Below are 6,000 nucleotides of genomic sequence, written 5' to 3' on the forward strand. Positions count from 1 at the left end.
TGGCTGACTCCAGCAACCAATCAGCAGCCGGCACAGGTTCCCCTCTCCCTGATTGGTCGGCCCCGGTCAGGTGACACCACCCACCAATCAGGAGGCTAGGGCTGAGGGGCAGCCCCTGATTGGCTGAGCCTAGTCAGCTGATTCCAGCAACCAATCAGCAGCCGGCACAGGTTCCCCTCTCCCTGATTGGTCGGCCCCGGTCAGGTGACACCACCCACCAATCAGGAGGCTAGGGCTGAGGGGCAGCCCCTGATTGGCTGAGCCTAGTCAGCTGACTCCAGCAACCAATCAGCAGCCGGCACAGGTTCCCCTCTCCCTGATTGGTCGGCCCTGGTCAGGTGACACCACCCACCAATCAGGAGGCTAGGGCTGAGGGGCAGCCCCTGATTGGCTGAGCCTAGTCAGCTGACTCCAGCAACCAATCAGCCGGCACAGGTTCCCCTCTCCCTGATTGGTCGGCCCTGGTCAGGTGACACCACCCACCAATCAGGAGGCTAGGGCTGAGGGGCAGCCCCTGATTGGCTGAGCCTAGTCAGCTGACTCCAGCAACCAATCAGCAGCCGGCACAGGTTCCCCTCTCCCTGATTGGTCGGCCCTGGTCAGGTGACACCACCCACCAATCAGGAGGCTAGGGCTGAGGGGCAGCCCCTGATTGGCTGAGCCTAGTCAGCTGACTCCAGCAACCAATCAGCAGCCGGCACAGGTTCCCCTCTCCCTGATTGGTCGGCCCTGGTCAGGTGACACCACCCACCAATCAGGAGGCTAGGGCTGAGGGGCAGCCCCTGATTGGCTGAGCCTAGTCAGCTGACTCCAGCAACCAATCAGCAGCCGGCACAGGTTCCCCTCTCCCTGATTGGTCGGCCCTGGTCAGGTGACACCACCCACCAATCAGGAGGCTAGGGCTGAGGGGCAGCCCCTGATTGGCTGAGCCTAGTCAGCTGACTCCAGCAACCAATCAGCAGCCGGCACAGGTTCCCCTCTCCCTGATTGGTCGGCCCTGGTCAGGTGACACCACCCACCAATCAGGAGGCTAGGGCTGAGGGGCAGCCCCTGATTGGCTGAGCCTAGTCAGCTGACTCCAGCAACCAATCAGCAGCCGGCACAGGTTCCCCTCTCCCTGATTGGTCGGCCCTGGTCAGGTGACACCACCCACCAATCAGGAGGCTAGGGCTGAGGGGCAGCCCCTGATTGGCTGAGCCTAGTCAGCTGACTCCAGCAACCAATCAGCAGCCGGCACAGGTTCCCCTCTCCCTGATTGGTCGGCCCTGGTCAGGTGACACCACCCACCAATCAGGAGGCTAGGGCTGAGGGGCAGCCCCTGATTGGCTGAGCCTAGTCAGCTGACTCCAGCAACCAATCAGCAGCCGGCACAGGTTCCCCTCTCCCTGATTGGTCGGCCCTGGTCAGGTGACACCACCCACCAATCAGGAGGCTAGGGCTGAGGGGCAGCCCCTGATTGGCTGAGCCTAGTCAGCTGACTCCAGCAACCAATCAGCAGCCGGCACAGGTTCCCCTCTCCCTGATTGGTCGGCCCTGGTCAGGTGACACCACCCACCAATCAGGAGGCTAGGGCTGAGGGGCAGCCCCTGATTGGCTGAGCCTAGTCAGCTGACTCCAGCAACCAATCAGCAGCCGGCACAGGTTCCCCTCTCCCTGATTGGTCGGCCCTGGTCAGGTGACACCACCCACCAATCAGGAGGCTAGGGCTGAGGGGCAGCCCCTGATTGGCTGAGCCTAGTCAGCTGACTCCAGCAACCAATCAGCAGCCGGCACAGCCGGTATAATAAGCTCTGCTAAATACTGAGAAATAAAACGTTAAAAATGGGAATAAAAGAAAAGTAATGGACCGCATTATATTAGCCCTGGCTATAGCAATTGACAGATACTGATTGATCATGAAAATTGTTGTCAACGATTTTCATTATTGAATTAGTTGAATTGATTTATTCGAATATAAGATTAGTTTTTTCCCCCCAGAGCAAATGCTGTGAAAAATACCCTTCGTTTTATAATCCGACCTCAATTAGAGGTCGGACTTTAAGACTAAGGTCCAGATCCCCCCAAACGCTGCAGGGGACCTGGATCATCCTCTCTGGCAGCCGGTGGACATCTGCGTGATACGCATAGACAACCTCCGCTGCTGCCTGCCACTTCTATAACGGAGCGCCGGCTTGACATGAGCTTCTGGTGCTCCCTCATAGAAGCCCCGGTGGAAGTGCTGGGTAGCAGCAGAGGCTGTCTGTGCGCATCGCGCAGACGTCCACCGGCTGCCTCCACTAGATACCAAGGAGTCTGGAGCACGGGGGACAAGTCTGGGGATGCATTGGTAAATAGGAAATACAAAGATATGCCTTTGGACAACTACCCCTGTGGTACCAAACACATCATGCCTTAGTGACTTTCAAGTGACTTAACATCTGTGTTTCATCACTGCTAGATATACTGTAAAAAAAAAAAAAAAATACCACATAATTACTCTTAATCCAGGCTCTTACATCATTCATTTACTTCTCTTCCAGCTAATTTAGTGTATCTGCCCCTAGGGTTGCCACTCTGCCCCCAGAAATGCCTTATACCCCCTATTTGCCACTCTGCCCCATGATGTGCCTTTTAACCCTCTATATGCCACTCTGCCTCCAGAAATGTCTTATACCCTCCTATATGCCACTCTGCCCCATGATATGCCTTAAAAGGCATTTCTGGAGGTATATAACTGCTAACAGCAATCACACTCCTATCAAGCCAAGGCAGCCAGTACATGCCGGAACCTGGGGATGACAGGAGTGTGAGTACAGCCTCCCTATGCCATGCTACCACCACCACCCCCCTTACACATCCATGCTATCATACACACACTCATTCACAAACATTTAAATACTCATTCATTACATTAATCACACATACTTGCTCAAAAACCCTCCCCCACGCCCCTTACCTGAACTGCAGATCTCCCACTCGCAGACTTCTGCAGGGGCCCGGCTGTGCGAGCAACTTCTCTGGCCCCGCCCCCAGAGGAAGGAGGGGGAGGCAGAATTATGTGACACTCTGCTAGCTTCCTGTTCTCCTGCTGCTAGTAGAAGAGACGCTGCTCGCGACCAAAGCACCGGTAAGCAGCCTGGCCCCAGCGGACATTTTTTTGAGGTCTGATTAGAAGACGACCTTGATTATAAGACGAGGGGTATTTTTCAGAGCATTTGCTCTGAAAAAAACCTCGTCTTATAATCGAGCAAATACGGTAATAGCTAAAAATGATATGCTTATATCAACATACAGTACGTTTGGTTTACAATTATCAAGTGCCTCAATTATTCATTATGAATAGAGGGACCTTTTACCCTTTAGGTTAAGTTATTTTTTCTGTATAAAAAGCTCTGTACAACCTTAAGCACTTTAGCATAGCTCCTTAACCATTACGCTACATAGCCACATGGAGAGACTGAACACAAGATGGCTTATGTTTTGGTCTATGTGCGTCATTAAAAACAACACAACGAACACAGTTAGATCCTAGTGGAATCGAACTCAGAACCTCAAGACAACAAGTCCAACACCTTACCCATTAGGTTACAGAGACTGGACATGGGTGGGGTGCTGAGAAAACCAATCCTTTAGTTTTTTACAGTCCTTTAGCTGGCCTGACTTCCAAACAAACACATTATTCATTATGAATAGAGGGACCTTTTACCCTTTAGGTTAAGTTATTTTTTCTGTATAAAAAGCTCTGTACAACCTTAAGCACTTTAGCATAGCTCCTTAACCATTACGCTACATAGCCACATGGAGAGACTGAACACAAGATGGCTTATGTTTTGGTCTATGTGCGTCATTAAAAACAAAAAAAAAAAAACACAACGGACACAGTTAGATCCTAGAGGAATCGAACTCAGAACCTCAAGACAACAAGTCCAACACCTTACCCATTAGGCTACAGAGACTGGACATGGGTGGGGTGCTGAGAAAACCAATCCTTTAGTTTTTTACAGTCCTTTAGCTGGCCTGACTTCCAAACAAACACATTAAATCAACTAAGGAATGGTGGCTTTTAGGGGCTGAGACAAGATGGCTTAAATTTTGGTCTACGTGGTGATCCATGTCAAAAATAAGCCTTAGGGAATTGAACCAAGAACCTCACGAATCACCTAAACCTAAACTAACACCTAAACCAAAAGGCTACAGAGAGAGGAGGCTTCCAGTATCTCTGACTTGGAGCTGTGGTTAAGGTGTGGGCCTTCCATCCCGCTGCTCGTGAGTTCAAATCCGGCCGCTGCCGCCTTGTTCCCGCGCCAGTAATGTCGGTGAAAAGTGCTGCGGTTACCTTGGTGCACATAAATTCAAGCGGCAAAAAAAGAAAGTCTCATTATTAATGATTCCTTTAATAATTAATAATAATTAATAAATAATAATCAAATATGATACCTCTCGATGTGTCATAATGCACCAATCAGGATGCTAGGGCTGAGGGGCAGCCCCTGATTGGCTGACTCCAGCAACCAATCAGCAGCCGGCACAGGTTCCCCTCTCCCTGATTGGTCGGCCCCGGTCAGGTGACACCACCCACCAATCAGGAGGCTAGGGCTGAGGGGCAGCCCCTGATTGGCTGAGCCTAGTCAGCTGATTCCAGCAACCAATCAGCAGCCGGCACAGGTTCCCCTCTCCCTGATTGGTCGGCCCCGGTCAGGTGACACCACCCACCAATCAGGAGGCTAGGGCTGAGGGGCAGCCCCTGATTGGCTGAGCCTAGTCAGCTGACTCCAGCAACCAATCAGCCGGCACAGGTTCCCCTCTCCCTGATTGGTCGGCCCTGGTCAGGTGACACCACCCACCAATCAGGAGGCTAGGGCTGAGGGGCAGCCCCTGATTGGCTGAGCCTAGTCAGCTGACTCCAGCAACCAATCAGCAGCCGGCACAGGTTCCCCTCTCCCTGATTGGTCGGCCCTGGTCAGGTGACACCACCCACCAATCAGGAGGCTAGGGCTGAGGGGCAGCCCCTGATTGGCTGAGCCTAGTCAGCTGACTCCAGCAACCAATCAGCAGCCGGCACAGGTTCCCCTCTCCCTGATTGGTCGGCCCTGGTCAGGTGACACCACCCACCAATCAGGAGGCTAGGGCTGAGGGGCAGCCCCTGATTGGCTGAGCCTAGTCAGCTGACTCCAGCAACCAATCAGCAGCCGGCACAGGTTCCCCTCTCCCTGATTGGTCGGCCCTGGTCAGGTGACACCACCCACCAATCAGGAGGCTAGGGCTGAGGGGCAGCCCCTGATTGGCTGAGCCTAGTCAGCTGACTCCAGCAACCAATCAGCAGCCGGCACAGGTTCCCCTCTCCCTGATTGGTCGGCCCTGGTCAGGTGACACCACCCACCAATCAGGAGGCTAGGGCTGAGGGGCAGCCCCTGATTGGCTGAGCCTAGTCAGCTGACTCCAGCAACCAATCAGCAGCCGGCACAGGTTCCCCTCTCCCTGATTGGTCGGCCCTGGTCAGGTGACACCACCCACCAATCAGGAGGCTAGGGCTGAGGGGCAGCCCCTGATTGGCTGAGCCTAGTCAGCTGACTCCAGCAACCAATCAGCAGCCGGCACAGGTTCCCCTCTCCCTGATTGGTCGGCCCTGGTCAGGTGACACCACCCACCAATCAGGAGGCTAGGGCTGAGGGGCAGCCCCTGATTGGCTGAGCCTAGTCAGCTGACTCCAGCAACCAATCAGCAGCCGGCACAGGTTCCCCTCTCCCTGATTGGTCGGCCCTGGTCAGGTGACACCACCCACCAATCAGGAGGCTAGGGCTGAGGGGCAGCCCCTGATTGGCTGAGCCTAGTCAGCTGACTCCAGCAACCAATCAGCAGCCGGCACAGGTTCCCCTCTCCCTGATTGGTCGGCCCTGGTCAGGTGACACCACCCACCAATCAGGAGGCTAGGGCTGAGGGGCAGCCCCTGATTGGCTGAGCCTAGTCAGCTGACTCCAGCAACCAATCAGCAGCCGGCACAGCCGGTATAATAAGCTCTGC

The sequence above is a fragment of the Spea bombifrons genome, chromosome 3 (assembly GCF_027358695.1).
Source record: "Spea bombifrons isolate aSpeBom1 chromosome 3, aSpeBom1.2.pri, whole genome shotgun sequence".
NCBI classification, from domain to species: domain Eukaryota; kingdom Metazoa; phylum Chordata; class Amphibia; order Anura; family Pelobatidae; genus Spea; species Spea bombifrons.